General features: G+C 37.6%; 1 protein-coding gene and 1 long non-coding RNA gene across 6 annotated transcripts in view; one reads left to right on the top strand and one right to left on the bottom strand.

The window, feature by feature from the left end:
- LOC133523806 (tyrosine-protein phosphatase Lar) overlaps nucleotides 1-27,170 on the top strand; it is a 701,140-nt gene that overhangs the window by 46,254 nt on the left and 627,716 nt on the right. The gene's annotated exons all lie outside the window — the stretch shown is intronic.
- Nucleotides 7,086-8,258, bottom strand: LOC133523179 (uncharacterized). The gene is made up of 2 exons (XR_009800197.1): nucleotides 7,636-8,258; nucleotides 7,086-7,535 (listed from the first exon to the last, which is right to left on the bottom strand). It is a non-coding gene; the product is annotated as an uncharacterized LOC133523179 (long non-coding RNA).

Raw genomic sequence — 27,170 nt, 5'->3', positions numbered from 1 at the left:
TTGTTCGTCGCCTGAACGCGATACGATCAAGAGTTATTATGATTAGGATTCTTTGCCAAGTGACGGTCGCTAATTCCTTCATTGTCGTTAGGGTTTTACTCATTTCCGCTACATTTTTTTGTAACTAATTTCTCGAAGATGCGTTAAAAATATTTTTTCTACTATAGCACTGTTATTTCGTCGAGTACAGGACTGCCAGTGATATTTATATCAACTTCATTTGGAACGCGGCGCGTGATGGCGGTGGCCTTTGTCTATGGGATCATAATAGCAGTGTTCATTATGAATAGTCATACATTATTGTGAAACTTGTGTATTTTTAATGCCAACTTCTAGAAATGGGGGGAGGCATTGTAGGGTGCCTTTTGTTCGTCGCCTGAACGCGATACGATCAAGAGTTATTATGATTAGGATTCTTTGCCAAGTGACGGTCGCTAATTTCTTCATTGTCGTTTGGTTTTTACTCATTTCCGCCATTTTTTTGTAACTCCTGTAATATGTATTAAAAAATATTTTAGATATCGACTGATTTCGAAAGTTTGGTGAAAACACCTTACCAACCGCTTTTTAGAAATATTCCGAAATGTGGTAAATTTTATTTATTATTTATTCAGGTAATTACAAAAACTATATCTAAACTTATTTACTACGTATCGTTCAACCAGTAATAATTGTCTCGACACTCCAATTTTATCTAAACACATATGATAAACCCTCTTCAAAAGCCTTCATAATCCGTAAATAATGGCCAACATTACGATAAACTGTTTTGTTACTACAAATTTCTTATCTGTGATGATGTTGTAATTGCTTCATAACTACATCAAAATCGATTTGGTTATACATTCGAATTTCGAACATATCTGAAAAAAAAAACAATTTGATTTGCCCTCTATTCTAATACCAATCGAGATGCCTTTTTGTTCGAAATGAAATGTCAATTGTTGTTGTTAGTTTGTATCGAATGATACGAAAATAGGCCCCCGACTCTAGTTTATCTCTGAATTAAAAAAAACTACGAATGCGTGACATTTGACGTACAGTTTATCTTTTAATTAGTTTTAAGTATAAAATGAATATGTTTTGTTGTTTTTAAAGTAACTATAGCAAAAGGTGCGTGTAAAATGAGCGATAAAAATATTTCGGTGACGCCACCACATATCCGCGAGTTCAGCCAAGAGAGTAATGCACCAACGTTGGCTGTAATTTGGGTTAGTGAATATATCATAGAAAGTTTATAATGTGTGTAGATAAAATAGTGTATGTAACTGTACATAATTACAGGTACATGATTTTTAGGTTTTCAAGCAACTTCAAAATCATGTTTGGCGGGTGCCCACATTTGTGCAACGCAATTACTGCGATACGATTCTCTTTTAGGCCCCAATTCATTATAGATACGACGAGATAAGCGTTATGTGTGGTATATAATTATAGCTCACAAATCCACCGCATTATGTTAATTTTGATTTTTTCGGTAGCATTTGTTTTAACGGAAATAAAGAGGTTGCAAATCAAGTAACAGAACTCAGTAACTAACTAGGTACATATTTACTCTAGCCTTGAAGACATTCAGATTGTACTCATGCGGAAACAGACTCGGGCAGGGCATTCCACTCCTTGGCAGTTCGTATAAGGAATGTTGAAGCGAAACGCTTCGTGCTTATTTGTGGAATACCATCTTCATCCATTCTCTCAACGTGGCCCAACCAACGGAGTCTATGAGTTTTACTTTCTCCCATATTCTTCTTCCTAAGAAAGAAAGTTCTTCTTTTTGATTCTAACAAACAGAAATGTCACAATTACGGATTATGACAAGCGTTTATCAATAGATTATAACCCGTAGATATTACAAACGTTCATGAATAACACCATAAGCTCCTAATACCATTTGACATTCGAAGTTTTATTATCGTCTTTCCTCCCCCGGACGGCACCACCATTAACGCGTCTGCTAATGTTAAATAATCAATGGGGACCTTTAATATAGTAATCTATTTGTAGGGGGCAAATGAACCGCAATTCGGTAATGGACTATGAAAACAAAACGACAAAAGCAATGATAATAGGCACGCGATAAAACGTTTCAAGTTTTCGTCGCGACGTTCCGTTGAATCGATTTTTGTCAACTTTTATTGAATTTGTAAAAAAATAATACGTGTTTTTTATTATATATCCTTAATTATCTACCGGTGTGTAACCTCTTCTCCCTTAAACCGCTGAACGGATTTTGATGCAACCTTGGCAGTAGCTTCATATTTGCGGCGTTTAAGGTTGAAATCCTAGGGCCGTGGGGCCTAGCGCGTGCCGATAAGTGCAAGGCCTGAGTGGACGCTCGAAGCGGAGCGTTCGGCGGGGCGTGCAGCGTGGCGTCGGGCTCACAAATGATTTGAGCAGCGTGCACTAAGGCCGCTCCTATACGTTAGCATTTGTTTAACATGCACGCCGCACGCCCCGCCACGCTGCACGCCCAACTCGAGCGTCTACTCAGGCCTTACACTGAATTAGCAAAGCGCCTTATAAAGGCTTCGGGTGACCAGAGGGCTGGCCTGTATTTCGCTCAGTGGTAAGAATTGCTGCTATCCAGGGGGGCAATGGAGCGAGCCTTCTGGGCACCTTTCTAAGCGATCACGACTTGGGACAATTTTTTTATTTATAAATTTTTAATATAGTACGAGTATTTTATAATGTTTCTTGTGGTTCGTTGTACATAAAGAAATGACGATGCAATTTGGTATGGAGATACAATAAAATAATACAAATATTCTTTATCACCAATCTGATAACAACGTAGACAAGGGCGGGCGGTTTTATCGCTAAAGAGCGATCTCTTCCAGACAATCTTAAGGTAGTGGAGGACCTGCATAAGATAGTGTTTATCAATCATCATCATCATCCCACGCAGACAAAGTCACGGGCAGCTATTATTTAATAAATAATCTAGTAATTAGAACAAATATTTAGCTAAAAATCATTAGTTAAATATTCATTTGCATTGTGTTTATTCTTAAACTTATTTTTTATTCAATTCCGTGAAATCTAATAGCGTGTTGCTAAAAATACAATGACATGCATTGACGCATATAGCGTTACCTTTACCGGCATGAAAACCAGATATAGAAGGTTCTAATGAAACATATTAAATCGTATAGCAGTAGCTAAAATTAACCTGATGACTATTGGTGTAATTTCAATGCAATAACACATATGTCCATGCACTGAATTAACCTTTTGACCGCCAAATACGTCATATGACGTGCGCGGCTACAGCCCAATATCAACCTTCATGCGTACCGACAAGATTCTCGATTACGCGCCGCGTGCGATAGGCGTGGCGTTCAAAAGGTTCCCAAAAGACGAACTTATCCCCCAGGGCCAATGTAGCTTATGCAAAAGATGCCAAAAATATGAACATACACGAGTAATCATTTTTCCCCAGAAAACTAATACCGACAAACCATCCAAGAAGGATTTCTTACCGGGTGGTTAACCAAGCAATTAAGAAACAAATGTAACAGAGGCAAAAGCTACTCCGCTATGCTAATTCCAACCCAACTTAATGACCAGTGATTTATCAGCTTCGGCATCTTAGTACTTATCCCGTCCGGTTTTCCGGTAATCCCGGATCGGACGCAGGTGCACGGCTCCGGTCCGGAGCCGATCATTTCGGAGTTTATAAATGAATTCGGCTTCCGAGGGTTCAGGTCGGTTTTAAGTTTGGCATGTACAAGCCGTTGACTGATGTGGATTATTAACTATCTTAATACGGTCGTGCGGTACAAGTGTTGTTTTAGCTGTTGTTACAGCTTGTTATTATAGAAACACGCACTAAATAAAAAATAAGTATTTGGTACACACATTTACTAAGCCCCACAATAAGCTCAAGAAGGCTTGTGATGTGGATACTAGACGATGATATAATATACAAATACAATATTAAAAATACAAGCAGTTGACTATACAGCACTAGATTTAATCGCGAACTGACTTCATGTGTTTACAAACAAATCTACTTTAAATAATTTAAAAATATAATAGAAAAAAAACTTTTAACTAACAGACATTAATAAATCATACCAAACTATATAGAACCTTAACAATTCTTGTCATTCGATCAAAATTTGTTGATTTTACATTTGAAATTAACTTTGCTATGTAATGTCACTCTGAAATGCGAATCCGAATGAAATATATATTTTAATTTTATATATCATATTTTTATAAATATTTACATTCCATGTAGAACTCCGATCTGCGGTAAAAATGAATGACATTTAATTTTCGGGTGCATCCGTTCCGAATATGATGTTGAATATTTTAAATAGGAAATCAAAAGTTAACCCATTATCTTTTAACGGATAGCGGTTAAAATTCAAGTCGAGGCGTTGCCGGCAAACGGATTGATAAATGCACGGAAGCACTCTGTGCCTAATTAATGGGGTGTGGCACGCACGCCGTGCGCCGCACGCCGCACTATCTGCAAGCCTTGCTATATACCATAACAGGCCAGATATTTACGGCACGGTGCCCGCCACAGACCGCACACAGTTCGGTGAATACAATATTAATACCTACATTTTATTGGGTGAACTATGCGAGCGAACTAATTATGTTCGGTAAATACGGATCCCTTAGATTATAAAAAATAACCTTGTGAGTTCAACCTTCCTTAGCGCTCAATTGTCCTAATGATTTTTCATTATGACAGTCTGGTTTCGTAAAAAATTGCAATAAGATTTTTGTTGTCATGTAAGTAATAAATTATTTAACTGTTCGAACCAAGAATATGTTATAGCGCATATAAGAATTCAAAGAACTAAGGCGAACTCATCCCTATGAAAGATCACTTTCAGTTAACCTCAAAAAGTAATCAAATCAAATCAAAATAAGGATAAAAAATCCAAATTCATTATGACAGATAGGTACATAGTTTCAAGTTCAAGTTTCTTTATTTGGCCAAGTAACAACGGAACGTTACATCTAGCATGTCAAAACACAATCATTGCTAAAACTAATCATGCAATGTCTTAATAGGTATACTATCTAACTATTTATTTATTTTTTGCGACAATTAAATTAAATTAAATTAAATAAACATTTATTTCAGAATTATTTCCATATTATATTATATTATATTATATTATATTAGTAACTTATTACCTAATAAACTAAACCTATATTAATACCTATTTTATTTTATAATGTAGTATCCTATCTCGATTGTTATGGGCATGTAGGCTGCTCCAGTACTGCCAGAAAGCGCCATCTACCCTGTCCGCGACTGTGGCAAGGAGACTGTTGGCGCTGCCGCGCACGCGCCGCACCAGCGACGCCACCCGCTTGCGCATGATGGCGTGGAAGCCGTCGGTGCGCGCCTCCGCGAACATACCGCTAGCGCTGCAATAGCGCGGCAGCCCCAACAGCATCCTAAAAGCATTATTATATTGCACGCGCAGGGCGCTGTAAGTTTTTTGAGTAAAGTTGATCCATAGGCTGCAGGTGTAAAATGACTGACAGTACGCCTTAAAAAGGGTGATTTTAACGTTGCTAGTACACCTTGCGAACCTACGAATCAACATATTACTTCTTACTGCCAGCGCCCTACGCTCCCTTTCTACATCTATATCATCTTTTAGCGATGCGGTTACCCAGTGTCCCAAGTACTTAAATTCTCTTACTACTTTAAGAGGAGTGCCATTCAGTCTCACTGGAGGTAACATTTGGTCGTCTAATTTTACAGTTCTTCCCCTGAAGACCAGCAACTCACTTTTAGAGACATTGTACTTGAGACCATGGGCTTCCGCATACCGCTCACAAACACTTACCAGCGTCCTCAGGGCGTCGATCGACGGGCTCAGCAACACCATGTCGTCTGCGTAACTGATGTTATTTACGAACGTCCCATCTATTGAACATCCGACCATAGTGTTGCTGAGCTCCTCAATCAGCCGATTGATATATAGGCTGAAGAGTCTAGGCGACGTAAGCCCCCCCTGCCTGACCCCGCACTCCAGCCTATACTCATCGGATAGCGAACCTGCCCACTTTACGACATTAGTTTGGTGGCCGTACCAAAACCTGAACAGTTCCACCAATTCCCCGGGTAGAGACGTCTCATCGTACAGTTTTTGCCAAAGTTTGTTATAGGACACCAAATCGAAGGCTTTAGAAAGATCAAGAAAACACGCAAAAACTGGTGTTTTCCTGTCTGTGTAGTATCGGACAGTGTGCTTAAGACAAAGGACTGCCGTTTCGGTGGACAAGCCTGACCGAAATCCAAATTGTGCGTCATGAAGCCCCATGTGCTTATCCAACTGTTTGTCCAGCACACTATCCAACACCTTTGCTACAATCGTAGCCAACGAAATGGGCCTATAATTTTTTATGTCTTTTTTGTTGATATAGGTAGGCAAAATTATATAAATCAAAACATATTATTAACAAGGTAAATGATCAAATACATCAATATAATACAGTATAAAAGCACCTACGCTTAGAATTATTTTATAGAATAAAATCATAATTTTTCATTTTATCTGTAAATTCATTGATTGAGTAAAATGGGTTACATTGGAAGAAACGTTTGAGTTTATTTTTAAATTGTATACATGTTAAATTTGTTATGTGTAAAGGCAATAGATTGTAAAGGGTAACTTTTAGGGAGATACCTTGCTTAAATGTTTTTTTTTACTAGCTTCGTCGAAGGAACGCATAGTTTATCCTTTTTACGAGTGTTATTATGTATGAATGTCTTTCCGTGTTTTAAAATCATTTGTACTTCTGTGGATTTCTAACATCCTATTAAATATAAATAATGAAACTACTGTCATGATTCGACTTTTTATAAAGAATTATCTGGCTGAGCTGCCTTTGCGTAAACTAAATATAATTCTTGCAGCTCGTTTTTGTGATACAAGAATTCTTTGTATTCCAACCGCATTGCCCCAAGTAGTTACGGCATAATTTAGGTGAGCGTGAACAAGTGCGTAGTAAGCCGATAAAAGTGTTTTACGATTTATTAAGGGCCTCAGTTTTAATAGCGCGTAATTACCGTAAGCAATTTTATTACTAATTTTGTCAATGTGAAATGAGTGGTTTATTTTATTGCCAATGTGATATCCCAGAAATATTGTGTTAGTTACATTTGTTAATCCTATGTCACTAATGTTTATGCTGTCAATTTTATTTTAATTATGGTATGGTATGTCAATAGTGTAGTTTTGCTAGAGTTTAAAATAATTCCGTTAGCATTAAACCATTTTCCAAGCGTTATCATGATACTCTTGATTTTTTGTTCCAGATTACCTAGGTCTGTATCTTTCAGGCCCACATGTGTATTGTCTGCAAACAGGGTAACCATACAGTAAAGTCTATACCTACTTAAAGTAATCTTACATTATTACATATCATAAAATAATTATTGTTTGTAATCTACATTTTGTAAGCATAAGTTGTGATCGGGAAGCTTCGCCGGATAGAAAACATGAGGAACTCAAAACTTTTCTTGGTACAGAAAAATAATTTGTAGGGGATACCTATAAACAAAGGAAAAAACGGGAGATAATCACAGCAACTGCATTTTAAACAGGCCATAAATAATAAAGACAAAACAATCAGCATGGAAACACCGCATACCTTGATACTTCGAGCATTAAAACGGAAAGCAATTTCGCACAGAACACTTGTACAATGCTCCCATTCCGTTCGGCCGGTCGAGCCGATTCATTTCCCTGATGGCCACCCATTAAAAAGGTCAAGATGGATAGATAATCCAGCAATTACACTATAAACACAATGAAAACCGAATGTTTTCACTAATTGAAAAAGCCACACGTAAATCGATTCATTTAAGAGCACTATATGAAATGAAAGCGTGCGTGACGTGTTCGTTGATATATTAACTCCATTGACTTTACGAGGGCAGGTGACGTTTATTAATCTAGTGGGTCACCTCGAAGCTACTGGATTAATCGGATAGTTGAACGGGTAACGCGGCAAGAAGTTTTGATGGACGTTTGGACGGAATTAGTGTTGTTCCTACTAGAGTCTTTTGATTCTAAATTGACGAACTCGATTCGTCTTTACGACTGCGCTTAAAATACTTCAGAGTCTTTCACGTCCATAGTCGAGTTGTTTATTGAATTATAAAACGACTCGAGCCTTGGGTTAAAGACTGTCATACATTTTGTAGGTTTATATCTAAACGAATACTAAAGGAAAATAGGTGGTATTGAATCATATGTACAGTAAGCTACATAGATAACCCCCTTCATAGAAACTTGTAGAGGGGTCAGTTATCTTTGCAGCTTACTGTAAGTAAGCCATGAATTTAATGTGGAGACAATGCGTTTTATAAAACTTTTTTACGTAATTAAGGAGTTCTCTTTAAAGGACTCGAGTCTTTAGAAAAGACTCTGGTCTCGATAAAAATTCTGGTTTCGACTTAATGACTATATTAATTTTGTATTAAGCAGGTACGTCTACAGACTATATCACAATACTTATAAATAAAGGAAAAGTGGAAAAAACTTGCTTGCTTGATTGCAGATTCGAACTTGCGACAATGGGATACCGCTCTGCCAACTGGCTGCTTAGCCAACGTGTCAATGGTTGACGCTCCGTTGCGTAGCGTAGTCATCTGTCTCTATCACTCTTTCATATTAGTGTGACAGTGACAGTTGCGTTTTGTTCGCTGCGGAACATTAACGATTACCACTTTGGCTACGCGCCCTGAGCAGAATAATTTTTAATTACTAATACTAGAGTTTGAAAAACTGACTCGATACTTCAAGCAGAAGACTCGACTCGAGTCTTAACCAACACTAGACGGAATGTACGGAACGTGTTAACGCGTTAACCTCATCAACATCACTCATTGATCTCAAGTTTTGGGAAAATAGGGAAGCGGTATTATATTAATCCGATGTGGATTAATTTCGACTTATTTGGAGTTAGTTTAATAATATAATGGGAACTATAAGATTTGATAGGCGCTAGTTTATGATGGGTAGGGCTAAAGGCGTCCGCTAGCTAGCGCGGGTGCACGGAGCGCATATATGTATATTATATATAACGTTGTCTGAGTACCCACAACACAAGCCTTCTCGATCTTACTGTGGGGCTTAATCAATAAATAAATAATAAAAAATATATATTATAGGACATTATTACACAAATTGACTAAGTCCCACAGTAAGCTCAATAAAGCTTGTGTTGAGGGTATTTGGACAAAGATATATATAATATATAAATATTTATAAATACTTAAATACATAGAAAACACCCATGACTCAGGAACAAATATCCATGCTCATCACACGAATAAATGCCCTTACCAGGATTTGAACCCGGGACCATCGGCTTCGTAGGCAGGGTCACTACCCACTAGGCCAAACTGGTCGTCAATTTGTGTAAGAGTGTCCTAGTGTAGAATAGGTATTTGTTTATTTATTTTCCCATGAAGTGACTATTCAGACTGAATACCATTCATAAACATAAACAACGGACGTTGGACATATATAAATAAAAACAGTGACAGTATTAAGTATACCCAATCAACCATACTCAATATCGTAAATTGAAAAAAAAAACCAAACTTGTTGACGGTGCGAGGCCCGTCACAGAATGGCGGGCGAATCGCAGTTCACCGGTAAAAATTGTAGCATATCACACGTATACGTGGACAAAGAATAAGTACTAGTGACAGTAATCTTCCCCTACTGTGCTGTTTCTCAAACTTTCTGCCTCGCACAGCTAAACTGTGGAATGAACTGTTACGATACATTTGAGAAAATAGCGTACCCCGTCTTAAATTTGTCTCTCTGTCCATGGGCGACGGTCATTGCTTACCATCGGGCAAGTCATCTATCTGCTCAATTGCCTCCTATCTCATACAAAACTATCTTCTGTAATTTATAAATTCGAAGTTAAAATTTCGAAATACTTGCCTTTTTATTACACAACTGGATTGAGATTTACCGCCAAGTTGACAAAAACCGTCTAGTAATTGTCATTATAACAGGAGTTCCGTTTGTGTATCACAACCAAAGGAGAACATTTTGAAGGTTCGTTCCTATGTTTTGTTTCAGTTAAATGTTAAAACTACAAGTAGTTTTAATATTTAATAAAGAGTTGACTACTACTATTGCAAAAAAAACTTTTCAAAGTATTTCTGAGCTAATCTATTATTTGGGTATAAGCTTGTTGGAGTGAGCGGTTCATGTAACTCTGTTTACAGATGTACTACTCTATATTAATGTACTCTGGTGATAGCCGAGATATGAGGGTCAATCCTCATTTGATATTCCCCGTCCCGACCCCGGTAATGGAATATCGTTGTGGAGCGCCCGATGCGATCAATCTATATTTTATTTTTGTAAATGGCGCGTAGTGATGAACATTTACGATATATCGATCGCTTAACACGTTATTTCTCTTCCTATTGTCTATGTGCTTGTTTATGTTATGGTGATCATATATAACAGCAATTTCCAGCTTTCGGTAGGTAAATAGTAGCCGAGGATGCCGATTTGAAGTATTCAGCTTTCATGGCTAACGCGCCCTGGACCCGGCCCTATAGGGCTTGGTCACTTTTTCTTGTTTTTCTTTAGTAAATGACATCTATTTCAGTTTATAATTTATAGTAGCGTGAATGTGACTACTTAATAAAACACAAAACCAAAAACATTTAAAAAAAAATTTTAGTTCTTCCCGAGGTGGTAAGTATTTTTAAATATTTAGTAATAATAAAACTAAACTGTACATTACAATCGTTGAATGCAAGTTGCAGCAATGCAATCTACGTAGCACAGACAGAATACATAAAACCGGTGATGAAGTGAAGACAGACGCTTGCCTGTTTCATTTGCTACAATGGAAAATAACCTTCACTTGCTTCATTTTCATTCATCATAATTTAGAATATAACAATTGACTAACACAGATAAGAGATTTGTGTATTTTCTTTTGGATAAAATATGCTACACTTGACTATTTTCGGTAAAAATCACCCGTGTGGCTCGGTCATGTCATTGAAGTATGAACACTCCCAATTTTTTTTTTAGTTAGCCTAATTTAGTGTTCCACTGCTGGGCCTCCCATCCTTTCCTCCAACTTACTGTCGTTTGTACTTTCCCGCCAATCCGGGTAAAATGCACCATCTCCTTTTCGGTCTGCCTGCACCCCGGCCTGAATCATCGATGATGTTCCGTGGGTCCCGATTTACCTAGTGGAAGTGGAATTCAGTTTATTGTGGATTTTTGAATGTAGTTCCTTTTTTTTTTGAGTCGACTTAGACTTTTTAATTTTGTTCTCTCTGTCACCTTTACGACCTTCTAACTTTCAAAAAAAGAGCGTACTCCCAACTTATGTACTCCCTTCTGTCATGGGCACCAGATTGTGATATGTTTGCAAGTCAATGGATGGTAGTGTATCAGATGTGTCTGGGGTACTGTGAGGTGATGGACGAAAGTTAATTGTGATCAGTGGGCCTACCACGAACCAAGTTCGACGTGTTGCCTCCCAGTCACATTTATGTACGAAGCTACAAGTGCGACAGAGAGGCAACACGTCGAACGTGGTTCGCGGCAGGCCCTCTGTTTTTCCTATTGTGTAATCCTATCTCAGGTAGTAATCAGTTCGTCTGTTCGTTTGCCTTATATCACAAAAAGGTACAAAAAATCATATACTATAACCGTATGTTGGATTGACACAGTGGATAAAATAAATGGAAATAAAAGTAGTAAAATATCGCTTGTCCAGTCGCCATCAGATATATCGGAGCGGCCGAGGTGCTCAAAAATATCTGGACATGCACTCTAGCGTCTTGAAAATATAGGCGTGTTCAGATATTTGTGAGCATCTTTGTCGCTCCGATATATCTGATGGCGACTGTCCATGGCCGGCTGATATGCATAGGGAACGCATAATTCTAGTGCAGCGTCTGGCAGTCATTCCTGGCTGCTACATAATTCATCGGAGTATATCTTTACAAGGCTGCGCTAGATCTGATTTATTACTAGGTTTTGTGAGACGTAAGCCGACAGATTTGTTGGACTGGTTTTTTTACACAAGTTTTGAGTCCGGCATTTTATCAACGCGTTGTTTTCTTAAGACGAATGAGGAGGGCCCCGTGCGTCGCCTTTTCAAACGTAGTCCTCATTTTCATCTTTATGTTACTTTACATTATTGAGAATATTTTGACACAGTTTTTTGTGTATCATAGTTAGGCTCATTTAAAATGTTGTATGAAGTTTTTCGTTCCTAATTTTTACAATTATCAAAAAATCGAAAATAGTCAAACGCAGGGGCATAGCGATGGTCAATACGCATGGGTTTAGCTTATAAGTAAGTGGGTTCATTAAATATGGTCGGGTTTTTAAAACGACAGTATCCTAAGTCCATCCCTATAGTTACATATGGATGAAAAAAAATTCCATTTAATAAAGTTAAGCTGCCCAATGAAATGTAAAAAAAAGAAATGTAACAATAATCAACACACGATATCCGGATGACACGTGCTTTCAAAAATGCATATTGCATTGAAGTTAGACATTGTTATGCTGTGTGTTAAGATATTCAATCATTTACCAGCGCAATTAAGAGAAAAAAAACCGGCCAAGAGCATGTCGGGCCACGCTCAGTGTAGAGTTCCGTAGTTACTCTTCCGTCACAATAAGCTAAACTGGAGCTTAAAGTATAGTAAATTGTTAACCAAGGGATGAAACGGTACCTTTCACCCGAGTTAAACAAATAGGCAAATATATTCACTTTATCAAAAAATGTTTCTTGAAAACCCCTATTCATTTTGAAAGACCTTTCCAACGATACCCCACATTCTAGGGTTAAAGCGAAAAAAAAAATCACCCCCACTTTACGTGTAGGGGAATACCCTAAAAAAAATTAAATTTTTAGATTTTATTGTACGATTTTGTCGGCTTTATTAATTTATATATCCATGCCAAATTTCAGCTTTCTAGCACTAACGACCACGGAGCAAAGCCTCGGACAGACAGACAGACAGACGGACATGGCGAAACTATGTATAAGGGTTCCTAGTTGACTACGGATACGGAACCCTAAAAAAGGCATAAACTATTTACTTGGCTAGTTAAAAATGTTTTAATAGAACCACTGAATATTATGATTTTGAAAATGTAATATTTACATGACTTATTTAAGTCTAGATATATGGAACTGTAGATATATATACTTAAGCCTAAGATCTGCTGTAAGTAATAGTTATATAATAGATATATTGCAAATAAAGATTTTTGATTTATGAAAGACGAATAAAAATTCTTTCAAAATTAAAATGAAAAGTTGGTGGAATAGAATTCACGTAAACGCCAGTCTGATAAGTTAACCAAGAAAATAATTAGGGTTCATGTTTCCAATCTTCTTCTTCCTCGCGTTGTCCCGGCATTTTGCCACGGCTCATGGGAGCCTGGGGTCCGCTTGACAACTAATCCCAAGATTTGGCGTTGGCACTAATTTGTTCGAAAGCGACTGCCATCTGACCTTCCAACCCCCAGTGTAAACTAGGCCTTGTTGGGATTAGTCCGGTTTCCTCACGATGTTTTCCTTCACCGAAAAGCGACTGGTAAATATCAAATGATATTTCGTACATAAGTACCGAAGAACTCATTGGTACGAGCCGGGGTTTGAACCCGCGACCTCCGGATTGCAATAATAACAAAAATACCAATGCGCTTCGCCTCGAACTGGAACTCAAAATTTCTCGAACGAATAATTTAATTAAAAATGGGGTGTTAACCCCACAATGGAGCCAGTAGGCAATAAATATAATTATTTCGCGGTTTGAAAAAGAGAAATTAAAGCGGCTCCCGGCTGCATGCCGCGTCAAACATTGGGACTTGTTTGTGCCACGGTTTGGTGAAACTCAGTCGTATAAAGGCAGGGACCAACAGTCCCGTACGGAATGTATGGAATGTGTTATGATAATCTGAACCCTGAAATTTGTATGCTTGAAAACATAGTTCCCATCGTTGCGATGCGTATGACAAGTATGTTTCCGAGCGTACAAATTTCAGGGTTCAGATCTCATAACGCATTGTATACGTTGCGTATACATATATTTTTTTAAAGTCCGTTAATTTCAATGGTGTATGCATACCTGAGCTTAAATTAAGTAACTTTCTCATAGAAACCGGTATTATCCTAGTTAACTTAATTTTGGGGATAATCAATGATTTATTTTTATCTCTACAAGCATGTACACTTTCCTTAGGGCTGTACATATTGATTAGAGTTTAGTATGAGTTTATATATTTGCTACTAAATGTAAGTATTATCTCGGACGATCGATATGCGAAATGTCATTGATATGTCATAGTTTTCAATTGTTTGGTGGATTTAAATAGAATGTCTGTGTTAAAACAACGCTATTAATTACTTTTTACAAAAAAAATACTGCCGTCCAGTTTCCTTAAATATACTTAGCCATACCCCGAAGTTAACGGACTTAAAATAAACACCGTGTATTGTATTCAAATATCCAAGCAGCACCATGAAGAACTGAACTGTGATCTACATTGGTCAACCTGAGATTCGAACCCGCAACTCTGGAGTGCCGGTCCAACGTGCTACTAATTACACTCGAAGACCGTTCGTCCTCCAGAGCGAATTCAATCATGGTAACCGTGACACGTCACTAGCGACATCTGTTGGTATACGTTGATTGAAAAGTTTACAGCCTTTAACCAACCCTAAGGACTTGTTGTTCTCTGCAACAAAATAAATAAATATTGAATTAAAAACGTATTCATTTATTAACAGGAACTCCTTTATGTTTACGTTTGTAATGCAATGTGGATGAATTACTCTCTCATCATCGTACCATATAACGTGTGGTTGCCGGACACTAGACAGTCAATATCTCCAGCATCTCCTGAGGATACCTGGTACAGAGGCCCCACACTAGCGTCTTTAGAGCGTCGGCGTCGAGCGTCTAGTCAGCGCTATGGCTAATGGTGTCGCCGCGCAGTTGCGCCAACGTTGCGTCCAGCAGCAGCCATAGAATTGACTAGACGCCGACGCTCGGGAGACGCTAGTGTGGGGTCTCTCGTAGAGAGGCGAAATACGTGTTGAGTTTTGTAGTATTGTTGGCGGTGTGGTCGCCATAATTATACAAGCATGACAAGCTTTTGTCTCATAAGCGTTTCTACGTAATTGCATTCCGCGCTTACAACGCGTTGTAAAACTTTAAAAATATAATGCGGAATGTGTAAAAAATATTTACTCAATATTTCGGCCTTTTCTGACATATTTTATAGCGTATTTATTTGTAAACTTTATTAAGTACATATTTAAAAAGGTCAACCATATGGCCAAACATGGTATACAGTATGGGGTTCTTCAAAAAAGTAGTGTACAGGTTTTTAAAGGGTCGGCAACGCGCATGTAACACCTTTGGAGTTGCAGGCGTCCATAGGCTACGGTGACTGCTTACCATTACCAAAAAAAAAAAAACAGAAAAATATCATGGTGGGTGCAGTGAGAAGCGTTTATAAGCAATCAAGTAATACAGAATACTATACCTTATCTAGATATTTCGTAATATATAAATATAATGTACATACTCAATATATAAGAGCGAATCGCCTAGCGTGGTATGGGCATGTGATGCGGAGGGATGAAAGTCATGTGACGAGAAAGGTATTACGAATGAATGGGGAGGGATGGAACGGGAGAGGAAAACCTAGGAAAAGGTGGATGGATTGTGTGAGAGATGACATGAAACGAAGTGAATGATGAGATGACGGGTGACAGAAAGATATGGAAGAAAAAGACATGCTGCGCCGACCCCAAATGAATGGGATAAGGGCAAGCGAATGATGATGACACAATATGTATATACAGGTGCTTGTGCTTAAGGGTTACTAACATAATCATTCCTACTAGGCCTGTTCTAGCAGGTGCTTATGAAGTAAGCGTTTGAAAGTTATTGCTTGGGACTTGTCTTATCGTCAGACAGGGCGTATGACAATCTTTTCCACGCAATTCAATTTCAGTCCGTAATAAACATTAAAAAGCAAATGGGCTTCTTCTGTATAAAAGCTCATTTTGTAAGTTAACAATATTACTTATGTCCTAAAACGTTGTGTATTTCGGCCATATTTTACAGCGTATGTGAACGTTTTGTCTCAAAAGCATTTCAACGCAATTTCGCACCAAAACTGACACAAGCCACGTTCTTTAACAATTTACGACATAAGTGCATCGCAGTAGCGACAAAAGGCGCAATTAATACTAAACAAGAGCACAACGGGGCGGTAAGTAAAGCCCGTCCATTAGCAGCTCCGCGTAAAAACGCTTTTAAACTCCGCACAAACTGCGAAACAATTCCGCTGCAATCCCGCTGCGCGTTGGCGCGTTTGATTTAACTCTATTCCCGCTCAAAATAAGAGTGGCAAGTTTATCACGTAAATAAAACTATTAGAATTGAAACGGAATTACTTATTTACAAGTGTTTTTTCTATCTAACCCGTACACTTTTTTCACAACAAATTCCCATAGGAATTCTACGGATTTTTCCCTAAGTGACTCTTCATTCTAAGTTAAACTATACCCGTACCGCCAGTCACTGAGTGTCAATACTGACATATACGCTAACGTCTAGGTAATTTACTTTCTATATATCTCGCTCGCACTAATGTGTTAATACGAGCGAGATGCATGGAAAGTAAGTTACGTAAACGTTAGCGTTTATGTCAGTTTTGACACCGTCAGAAACTCGTGGTAAGGGTACTGACCACAAGTAACAAACTGTTTATCTTGTTCGAATTAACGGAAAAAGTATTTCACAAAGAATGTGTACATGGCTGAAATGAAAATTATTTACCGATTATTTCTAAATGCTCAAACGCCCAGTTAAAATATAACTGAATCCATGAGCAATCAATGAATCTTTCAAAATTTGTTTCATCTATACATATTATGGACACAATATGTGGGGTAAAAAATACAGTTTTCTATAATGACACTTGTGTCTTTGTTTTTTATTTATTTATTTAAACTTTATTGCACAAAAATACACAATAATGTACAAATGGCGGACTTAATGCCAAATGGCATTCTCTACCAGTCAACCATAGGGCTAAACATACAATTGGTGCAGAGAGAAAAAAAAAGTCAATGAAGTAAAAAGAAAAGCAACCTAATATGCTTATAAACTACACGCGCGTATTTACCGTGCAGAGTAGAAATCAGAAAAAATGTAGCTACATATAACAAATTCTCACGAAGTACGAATATTTATTAATTTTGTTCTAGGATGTATTGAAATCCCAATATTTAAAAACTGTTTTCGAAACTTATATTACTACTAAATAAATTACATCCGTTATCTAAGAGCCAAAACTTTAATGATTCCTTTCTTATTTTTCGAAAATTGTCATACTTACTGTCATAAATTCAATTATATGATTATAAAACGTATATTATATGGCTTCTAATGTTGAGGGACTTTATGATCAAATAAATGTCTCAATAAAGTATAAAATAAGAGAGGACGGCTGGCCGGGGCGTCTCGAGTCGGGTCTAATTTATCTGTGACTCAGCGGACCTATACTCCTAGAAGATAACATATTTTCTACTCACTTTAAAATAGGGTCAGGTGGGGTTAGAAGAACTAAGTCTTAAGTGACTTTTGAAGACTCGACTCGACTGCGCTTAAAACGTTTGGGGTGTTTCAAGTCCCGAGTCGAATCATTTTTAAGCACAACTCAAAGGACGCGAGCCATCGAATTAAGACTACATCATCAATTTTGTAGATTTTCTCTAAATTAATTGAATATTAGAATTTTTTGTACAAAAATTGAGTGATCTGATAAGGACTCGAGTGAATAATATAATTTGATTAATTTAATATCAGTTTAAACCTTCGATGCCTAACCTGTCAATAAATAACAATATGGCGAACGAATGTTTGATATGTCCCTGTATTTAAGAATTATTTTTTTCTTCTCAAGTGTAAATGTCCGCGCCAGTTAGCATATTTCGTTAACCCGCTCACCACCTCCGTGCAACCGCGCCAGCTAGCGGGCGCCCTAATAACAAGTTTATATTACAATATTGTAAATAAACAAATGAGTCTACGCAAAATTTGAAATTTCCCGCATTAAAATAAATTAATGCGATCCATCAGCTCCCAAATGCCAGAACTGGGTCGGGCAGAAACAAATGAACAGAATATTGAATTTCTAACTACACAGTACACGCGATGCCTTTGTACGACTGAACGGGACTTTAATTATATGAAGCCTACCCGGTAGACAATGGCCACAACATGTCTGCATAGCTGCGTTAAATGGGACCATTTGGACATAACCAGCTCAACGTGATAACAGTTTCAGTCAGAAGCCTTTCAATAAAATATTATAGGACAATTGTAAACAGATACATAGCCCCACATTAAGCGCAAAAAGCTGGTGTGTAGGTGCAAGTGAGCTGCAGAGATAGCTGACCGCCCTGCAAACAAAATTTTAGGTAGGGGGGTCAGTTATCTCTGCAGCTTACAGTGCTAGACGACGATATATATAATATATTGTTATAAATAGATACTTCTGAACATAGAAAACATTTTATCTTAGGAACAAATATTTGAGATAAGCAGGCAAATAAATACCCTTACCAGGATTTGAACCCGGGACCTTCTGCTTCGTAGGCAGGGTCACTACTGACTAGGCTATGCGGCCAGTAAACATGCACAATCTAATAGGAGATATGTGTTATAAACACTTTAAAGTGGTAAAGTATGGAATTACCTTACACTTGCGACCCGCCCCGGCTTTCCGCAAATTTCTCTTGTTAAACCTGTGATAGACCATGTCAGTCTCGCGCTGGTGACCTAGCGGTAAGAGCGTGCGACTTGCATTATACGGAGGTCGCGGGTTCAAACCCCGGCTCGTACCAATGAGTTTTTCGGAACTTATGTACGAAATGTCATTTGATATTTACCAGTCGCATTTCGGTGAAGGAAAATATCGTGAGGAAACCGGACTAATCCCAATAAGGCCTAGTTTACCTTCTGGGTTGGAAGGTCAGATGGCAGTCGCTTTCGTAAAAACTAGTGCCTACGCCAATTCTCGGGATTAGTTGCCAAGCGGACCCCAGGCTCCCATGAGCCGTGGCAAAATGCCGGGACAACGCGAGGAAGAAGGAGACCATGTCTGTCTCGCATCGGTCTATTCAGCCACCAAAATGGTGTCTCTCCGGCGTTACACCATAAATCGTCTGTAATAGACGCAAAGGCTAAAATAAGATGGTAAAAAATGTTGGTCACACAAGCAGGGTTCGTCCTTGAACAGTCGACATGCCAGAATTACGCTCGAAAAATGCGGAAGTTTTCCAAAAATTTGGAAATGGTATTTCCAGACTATAGTTCGTGTCATCCACGATGACGCGCAGATCTTTCAAATCTAACCTTTAATAACATGATATTAAGAGTCAAGGCACTCGTCTTCGTGAATGACACGATTTACATATACGTGTGACCAAATGACGCAAAACTATTAAACTTTCGACGGTACACGGGTACATCAGTACTCAGTAGTCAGAATTGACTCGGTGTCGGTGCCCGGAGGTATGCGGCCGGCATCTGCAATCCCTGCTTTAACTGCGGACGTGAATGACTCGCTGAATTAACATTCTCGGAACTTTGATTATTTCTGGCTTTATCGCCTTGCAAGTTTTATTAGATAAACTAGCGTGGGACTCGGTACATCTCTTATTTAAAAACATAAAACACCTTCTTTAACAGTCCAGATTTAAAAAATATATTTCACGAGTCAAGCCTCATCGTCCCTTTAAGGACTAAAAATTCTGTATAAGAAAAAAAGATGATGTTATATGCACGTTATGAGGGTGGTCAATTTTACCGTATAATTTATATAACGGGTTAAATACCAATTTCAAAATAACGGCTCACCCTACAATGCCTCGCAGCGCCCGCGCGCTGCGAGTGCCCGCGTCAAACCAACCAAAAAAATGTCAGTGTTTCGGGAGGCCCAAAACAGGAGCCCTCCCACTCAAAACCAGGACCCCCAGCTAAATTCGTAAAGAATTATGTTGAGTACAGACCAAAAAAAAAATGTTTCTTTAAGATAGATCTTTTAGATAATAAGTTCTCGGGAATTAACTTTTATTCATTAATTTATTTGTATTTTTATCCGACAACTTGAAGGATTGTTTATTATGAATATTTGTGTCGTATCGTATGTTCCACCGTAGCAACGAAAGTATGGAGCGGACTTTTACGCAAAAGATTTCATTTCTAATCGCCTTTAAAAAAGAATAACTTCTTGTAGTTTAACGAGGTTAAAATTACTCCAGAAGATGCAATAGTGATTTCACAATTCCTTCTTGAGCTGCTGGATGCATAGCCATGTTGTCTAAGCACCCTGATACGTCAGTATGTTGTCTTTTCCTTAGCCTGGTTCATTGCGCGTCTCGGTTTTCCTGTCTCTTTATCCTCCTTCCAATCACCTGTACTTTTTTTTATATAAAATTGAAAGCTGGCTTCAAATAGCTTGCACGCTAGACTATTCCAAGCTACAGAATTTGACTGTTGATGCTAGTGCTATCATAATACCGCATACGACAAAGCTACCGGTAATATGTCTAGTTAGATACGTGTGTCAACAGATAAGTCACATCACAGGGTCTGCCACAGAGCGTTAGCTATTCCACCGGCCAGTTCCAAAACGGCTTCAGTGTGTGTACTCTTCGATACGTATACTCTGTTTTGGAGTTGCAAACGCAGTATTCAGTTACGCCGGATTTGCGGAAAACCGTGCCGGCTCCACGGGCCGTGCTCGGAACACGCGTCATGGAGATGTGCGGTGAAATTGGCTCTATTCATTCGGTGCCAACTGGACCATTACTTGGCCTAATAGCTGTAAATGTCATTAGGGCAGATTGAAAAATATTTGGTCAAAAAGACCGAGGAATATAAGTCAGGTGTGCTATTTCAAAAAGGCGACGAATTCTAAAAGTATTCGTGTGGCAACCCCGTTTTCTGCTGGGTTTGTTACTGGTATAGGTTATGTATCTAGAAATCAAAACAGGACCCTGTATTCACAATATTTTTATACACAATGTAATTGGTTCTGGCTTTAAAAAAATATGACGCTCGAATTATGTATCTTTATGTTATGATGATTTATATTATGAAAAACAATAATTTCAACAAAATTTTGAAAAATCACTGCATTTCTGTAAGTTCTTCGTACTTCTGTACGCTCGCTGTAGTTTGTGGCTCGGTTTGTGTTAAATTGTTCCCAAATACTTATTAAAGCCACTTAAGGCCGCACTGGAGAGTAAAACAGCTGCACATTATACTTCGTATCCAAATCCAAGACAACAAATATAATTTACTAGCAGCAGTACACGTTATCGTGCAGTCCAAGTCACACCTTTTAGAGATTATAGTATTTAAAAAACAAGTTCGCGCTGTCCCTCTCACTCGCTACGCTGCGTTCCTGCTTCGACATCGCTCCTCCAGTACTCATTACATGTTTTTGTGTTAGTCCGAGTCACACGTATTTTCGCCAAAATAGTGTTCCTCTAAATATGTGTACCTAATTGTGTTTCGATTAATGTTTATTGTGCGCTGAATAAGAAGTATAGAATCAAAACATTATTTGAACTGCCGACCGCCGTACCCTCGAACGAAAAATTGATGTTTATTCAGCTCGGCAAGTCTAGTCTCGTTTGCCATACTTACATGGCAGTTAAACTTTCAATTTGAAATTGTAGGTATATTCGTTTAGCGTAATAAACTTATTACCTAAGAAATCAAGTAAGTAATTTTTACGTTCATACGAAATCACTTACTACAACTACTTGAATAAATAAATTACGGAAAAAATAAGTATGGGGCTACAAATAGATTACAATTTGAACTTTAAATAATTGTAATACGTACTATTATAGTATTATTTACTAATATAATATTATTTAGATTTCATTTTATGATTGCATAAAATGCAATGTTCACTCACAATTTTTTTTTTACGAGATGCTTTCGCGTACAGATTTAAATATACAAACCATATCTGAATAAAGTTAATATATACTAGGTAATCGTTTCACGAAAGCGGCTTTTACCATGTCCGATCTACCCTACCATATAATAAAACAGATAACAATGGTAATCCTTGCCGATTGGTAATAGTGCCTATGAATGATAACAAAACGCGTCTTTATGCAAATGTACATACACAGTACCAACAAGTTTAATGAGCGTCTTATGAGGATACCTATAGGTATAAATATACAGGAGTAATGTCAATCAATACACAATCTATAAGACATTGGAAGACTATTTAGTCTGACTGACAGTTTAAAGTGTTTAATGCCATTAATCGACGTATACAAACGGGACGTGCTATGCGTGCTCCGATACCGTGCGCCCCATGCCCCATATGAGGGCCATAGTGAATCTATCGTATGGATCATGACGGATTAGGTAGTAGGCTTTAACATCGCGGTATCGTCGAGTCTTGGGTCCAATCGATGTGGTCGCCTCCTAAATTTGATCATCAGTTAGTTACCCGCTTTGTTATTATTAGACAGCTTTGATTAACATAATATAATTTAAGGTTAAAATGAACTATATTATGGAAAGATATACTTGATTTGTGTAATATTGTGGACTCCGTCTAATAATAATTCTCCTTTCCGTGAGTACTTAGAAGCTTAGGTTTAATGTGCAACAAGATATTCATCAAACAGAAAATCGGTATTAACTGTGTTGATTAAAGTTTTAATGTAATTTTATAATGCACATTAATTAATAGTTCAAAATTAAAACACATATTAAATAAATATTTTCTTATAAATGAGATGTCGACATGGTACTATATTTGCCCCACTTTAATAGTGAAGAGGCTATCATTACTCCACAATCATTGTGTCGAGGGCTCCGCTTTCACAGCGTCGAGGTTATATTTGCCCCACTTTAATAGTGAAGAGGCTATCATTACTCCACAACCATTGTGTCGAGGGCTCCGCTTTCACAGCGTCGAAGCTATATTTGCCCCACTTTAATAGTGATGAGGCTATCATTACTCCACAATCATTGTGTCGAGGGCTCCGCTTTAACAGCGTTGAAGCTATATTTGCCCCACTTTAATAGTGATGAGGCTATCATTACTCCACAATCATTGTGTCGAGGGCTCCGCTTTAACAGCGTCGAAGCTATATTTGCCCCACTTTAATAGTGATGAGGCTATCATTACTCCACAACCATTGTGTCGAGGGCTCCGCTTTAACAGCGTCGAAGCTATATTTGCCCCACTTTAATAGTGAAGAGGCTATCATTTCTCCACAATCATTGTGTCGAGGGCTCCGCTTTAACAGCGTTGAAGCTATATTTGCCCCACTTTAATAGTGATGAGGCTATCATTACTCCACAACCATTGTGTCGAGGGCTCCGCTTTAACAGCGTCGAAGCTATATTTGCCCCACTTTAATAGTGATGAGGCTATCATTACTCCACAATCACTGTGTCGAGGGCTCCGCTTTAACAGCGTTGAAGCTATATTTGCCCCACTTTAATAGTGATGAGGCTATCATTACTCCACAACCATTGTGTCGAGTGCTCCGCTTTCACAGCGTCGAAGCTATATTTGCCCCACTTTAATAGTGAAGAGGCTATCATTACTCCACAGTCATTGTGTCGAGGGCTCCGCTTTCACAGCGTTGAAGCCATATTTGCCCCACTTTAATAGTGAAGAGGCTATCATTACTCCACAATATTGTGTCGAGGGCTCCGCTTTCACAGCGTCGAGGCTATATGTACCCCACTTTAATAGTGAGGAGGCTATCATTACTCCACAATCATTGTGTCGAGGGCTCTGCTGTCGTAGTGTTGAGGCTAAGTTTGCCCCACGTCATAGTGAGGATGCTATCATTACTCCACAATAATTGTGTCAAGGGGTCCGCTGTCGCAGCTGTCGCAGTGACGAAGATATATGGCGCACTTTAAGTTATATGTACTCTACAATTCCACAATAATTGTATCGAGGCCTCCATTTCCGCAGCGTCGAGGCTATATGTGCTTCATTTTAAGTGTCGAGGTTATAATGCTTCGGTCATTTGGTTCTTCGGTTGCTTTGCTCCTTTTGGTCGCTCGCTTCGCTCTTCGGTCGCTTCGCACTTCGGTCGCTACGCTCTTCGGTCACTTCGCTCTTCGGTCTACAGTCGGTCATTATACATATCTCAAAATGATATCGTCAAAGATATATAACGTTGCTCTACTATAACAGTGTTAATGCCAATGTAATGATTGAAGACTTTAATAGTATTGGAAGTAGCTTTACGCATGTAAATATAAGGGACTAAAGAGCAAAAATATTTAAGGTTGAGCTAAAGTTTACAGGACTTGTAAAAATAATGAAATATAAAGGAGGTTCTTGTTACGCTGAGGTAATTTAATAGGTGTTAATGCGGCCTAAAATACCTTAAACAAAATGTACGCAATGTCATTCATTGCCCTTACAGACAAAGAAATGCTGTATGTAAACAACATATAGGAAAAAATATATCTGTAAACCCTTTAACCCAAATTTATGATTCGTACTCATATCACGCTGTTATATACTCCTAATAACTTCAAACGTCAGCTTTGATATGCTGTCAAGAATATACCATATCAACGAGCCTAATGTAATAAATCCGGTACAATTTACTTACGGATTCTCAGCTCCAAACTTCAGGGGAACATCGCCGCATCAAACAAGAGGTGAACCGCCGTTGATGCACTATCCCGCGACGCGAAATAAGTGCTGTAAATTGTGCAACCATGCAACTAGAGTTATGCTGCCACGTGTTGCAGTCGCTTGCGCTAAGTAGCTAGATTAATAATCGCAATAAAGGGTTGAAATCCTTTAACAATAACATTATTATTGTCTGAAATGTAAATGCTCGGGTTGTCATATTGTCTTGCTGTAAAAGAAAGCTTAAATAGTTTTCATTTTTAGTCGCAATGCACACTGTACAGTTTTATTGTAGGTAACGTTAAAAAATGTTACTCCTTAAAATGAATTACAAGTTACAAGTCATGCCAGATATTTTGTTCACAAATATATCATAACTCAACACATAATCTACCTAAGTTCCTTGCCACTTGTTAGCGTAGTAGCCATCATCGTTCAGATACGCATAAGCAGATGAGATTAGTTATTTAGTTATAAATAATATCATATTACTATTTCTTGATCTGTGGTAATAACTAAAATTAGTCCATCTATATTTTCAAAGTGATAAGTTTCAAATACTTAATACCTACAGGATACTCTACTAGTAATTGTCCAGACTTAGTTTTAAAGTACTTACATATAGCCTTGATATTTATGGTAGCTTTACAATGAAGAAAATTCTCCTTTATCTACCTCACTCAAAGGCTATTTACCGAGGAAAGTATTGATTGCTGTATTCAAAATTAACTTTAAAGTGTCGTAACATAAAATTAGATTATATTTTAGGGTCAGTAACGCGCATGTAATATACCTCTGCAGTAGCGCGCATTCATAGGCTACGGTGATTGTTTACCATCAGGCGGGCCGTATGCTTGTTTGTCTCCGTTGTAATTACATCCAGAGAATGGTTGGTAAATTCTAAATTATACAAAATGGTTTGTTTATATGGTTACAGACAGAAAATGCCCATCTAAAACTTATTTAGAGCCAACTAAAGCTTGAAAACACATTTACACTTAATGGCGTCCTGGCTTGTAAATGACATAAAAATTGTTGTACCTTGTGAATATTTAGATATATACAACTTTATCAATATACTACAGTGAAATCAAAGAAAGTTTTATACTTTTTTAATATTAACGAAACGAAATGAAATACAAAGAGCAATTTCACTTCTTAATGCATGACGCTTATCAGTATAATATTTTATTATGCTATACATACATTTTACATTTATACTATGTAGATACATAAATAATTATTTAAATTGGATATAAATTAACAACTTCTAGGTGGTACGTTGTTCTCTTTCGTCAAAATCAATAATATCAGTATGTTCGTAACATACTGATTTGATATCGATATTTTATTTTATTTTCGCATTCAGGATTTGAATTTAAATACAAAGCTCTGAACATCTGCTAGTAAATTATATTTGTTGTCTTGGATTTGGATACGAAGTATAATTAATAATCAAACGAACTTACATGTGAAGTTTGATTACAATTATGCGAGTATCCAAATCCAAGACAACAAAGACCCGCCCCCCATCCCCAAAAATGAAAATAAAATAGTCTCTGTTAATAACACAAAAATAACTCTGAAATAATGAGTACTGGAGGAGCGATGTCGAAGCAGGAACGCAGCGTAGCGAGTGAGAGGGACAGCGCGAACTTGTTTTTTAAATACTATAATCTCTAAAAGGTGTGACTTGGACTGCACGATAACGTGTACTGCTGCTAGTAAATTATATTTGTTGTCTTGGATTTGGATACTCGCATAATTGTAATCAAACTTCACATGTAAGTTCGTTTGATTATTAATTATAGGTGTAATACGTACATTGAATGAAATATTGGAATAATGTTTATAGCAAAGTCCAGTATGGTCTCCTTTACTATACTATGTATGGGATAATAAAACAATTAGCAGCCGAACTTGAGCTAAACAACCTTGATGCCAGTTATTTTTCTACATTTCAATTTCTAAGGTTACCCAATATTTAAACTTTTCAATTCGTCTTTTATAAAAAAAATATGGAAAGAAACATTAATTTCAAAGTAAATACGATGTCGAAAAAAAGTTCCATTTACCTAATAACGTGTCGATATTATCCCAGAAATACAAAGTATAATAAAATAACTACCTAGTTATTTCCACTATGGATGAGACGTGCGGCAAAGCACTTCACACCTCTTTTATTCGTAAAAATTAAGTTTTATGACCAGGCCTCGGAGTATTTTTAGCACGGTAAGACTAAGGAGAGCTATGGAGTCTTTGTTAACATTAAAATTAAATTCATACTCATACTCATCCTCATTAATTAAGTTCGTCCGAATCGTTTTATAAATACTTAGACTACTTATATGTAATTAATTCTGTTTACATATATTTAATTAAATGTTATATTATAAAAAAGTAATAATATGTATATGTGTATGTATATGT

Source organism: Cydia pomonella, chromosome 12, assembly GCF_033807575.1.
Source record: "Cydia pomonella isolate Wapato2018A chromosome 12, ilCydPomo1, whole genome shotgun sequence".
In the NCBI taxonomy this organism is placed as follows: domain Eukaryota; kingdom Metazoa; phylum Arthropoda; class Insecta; order Lepidoptera; family Tortricidae; genus Cydia; species Cydia pomonella.
Note: the sequence above shows the minus strand (reverse complement) of the source record. Positions and strands in the feature narration are given on the sequence as shown.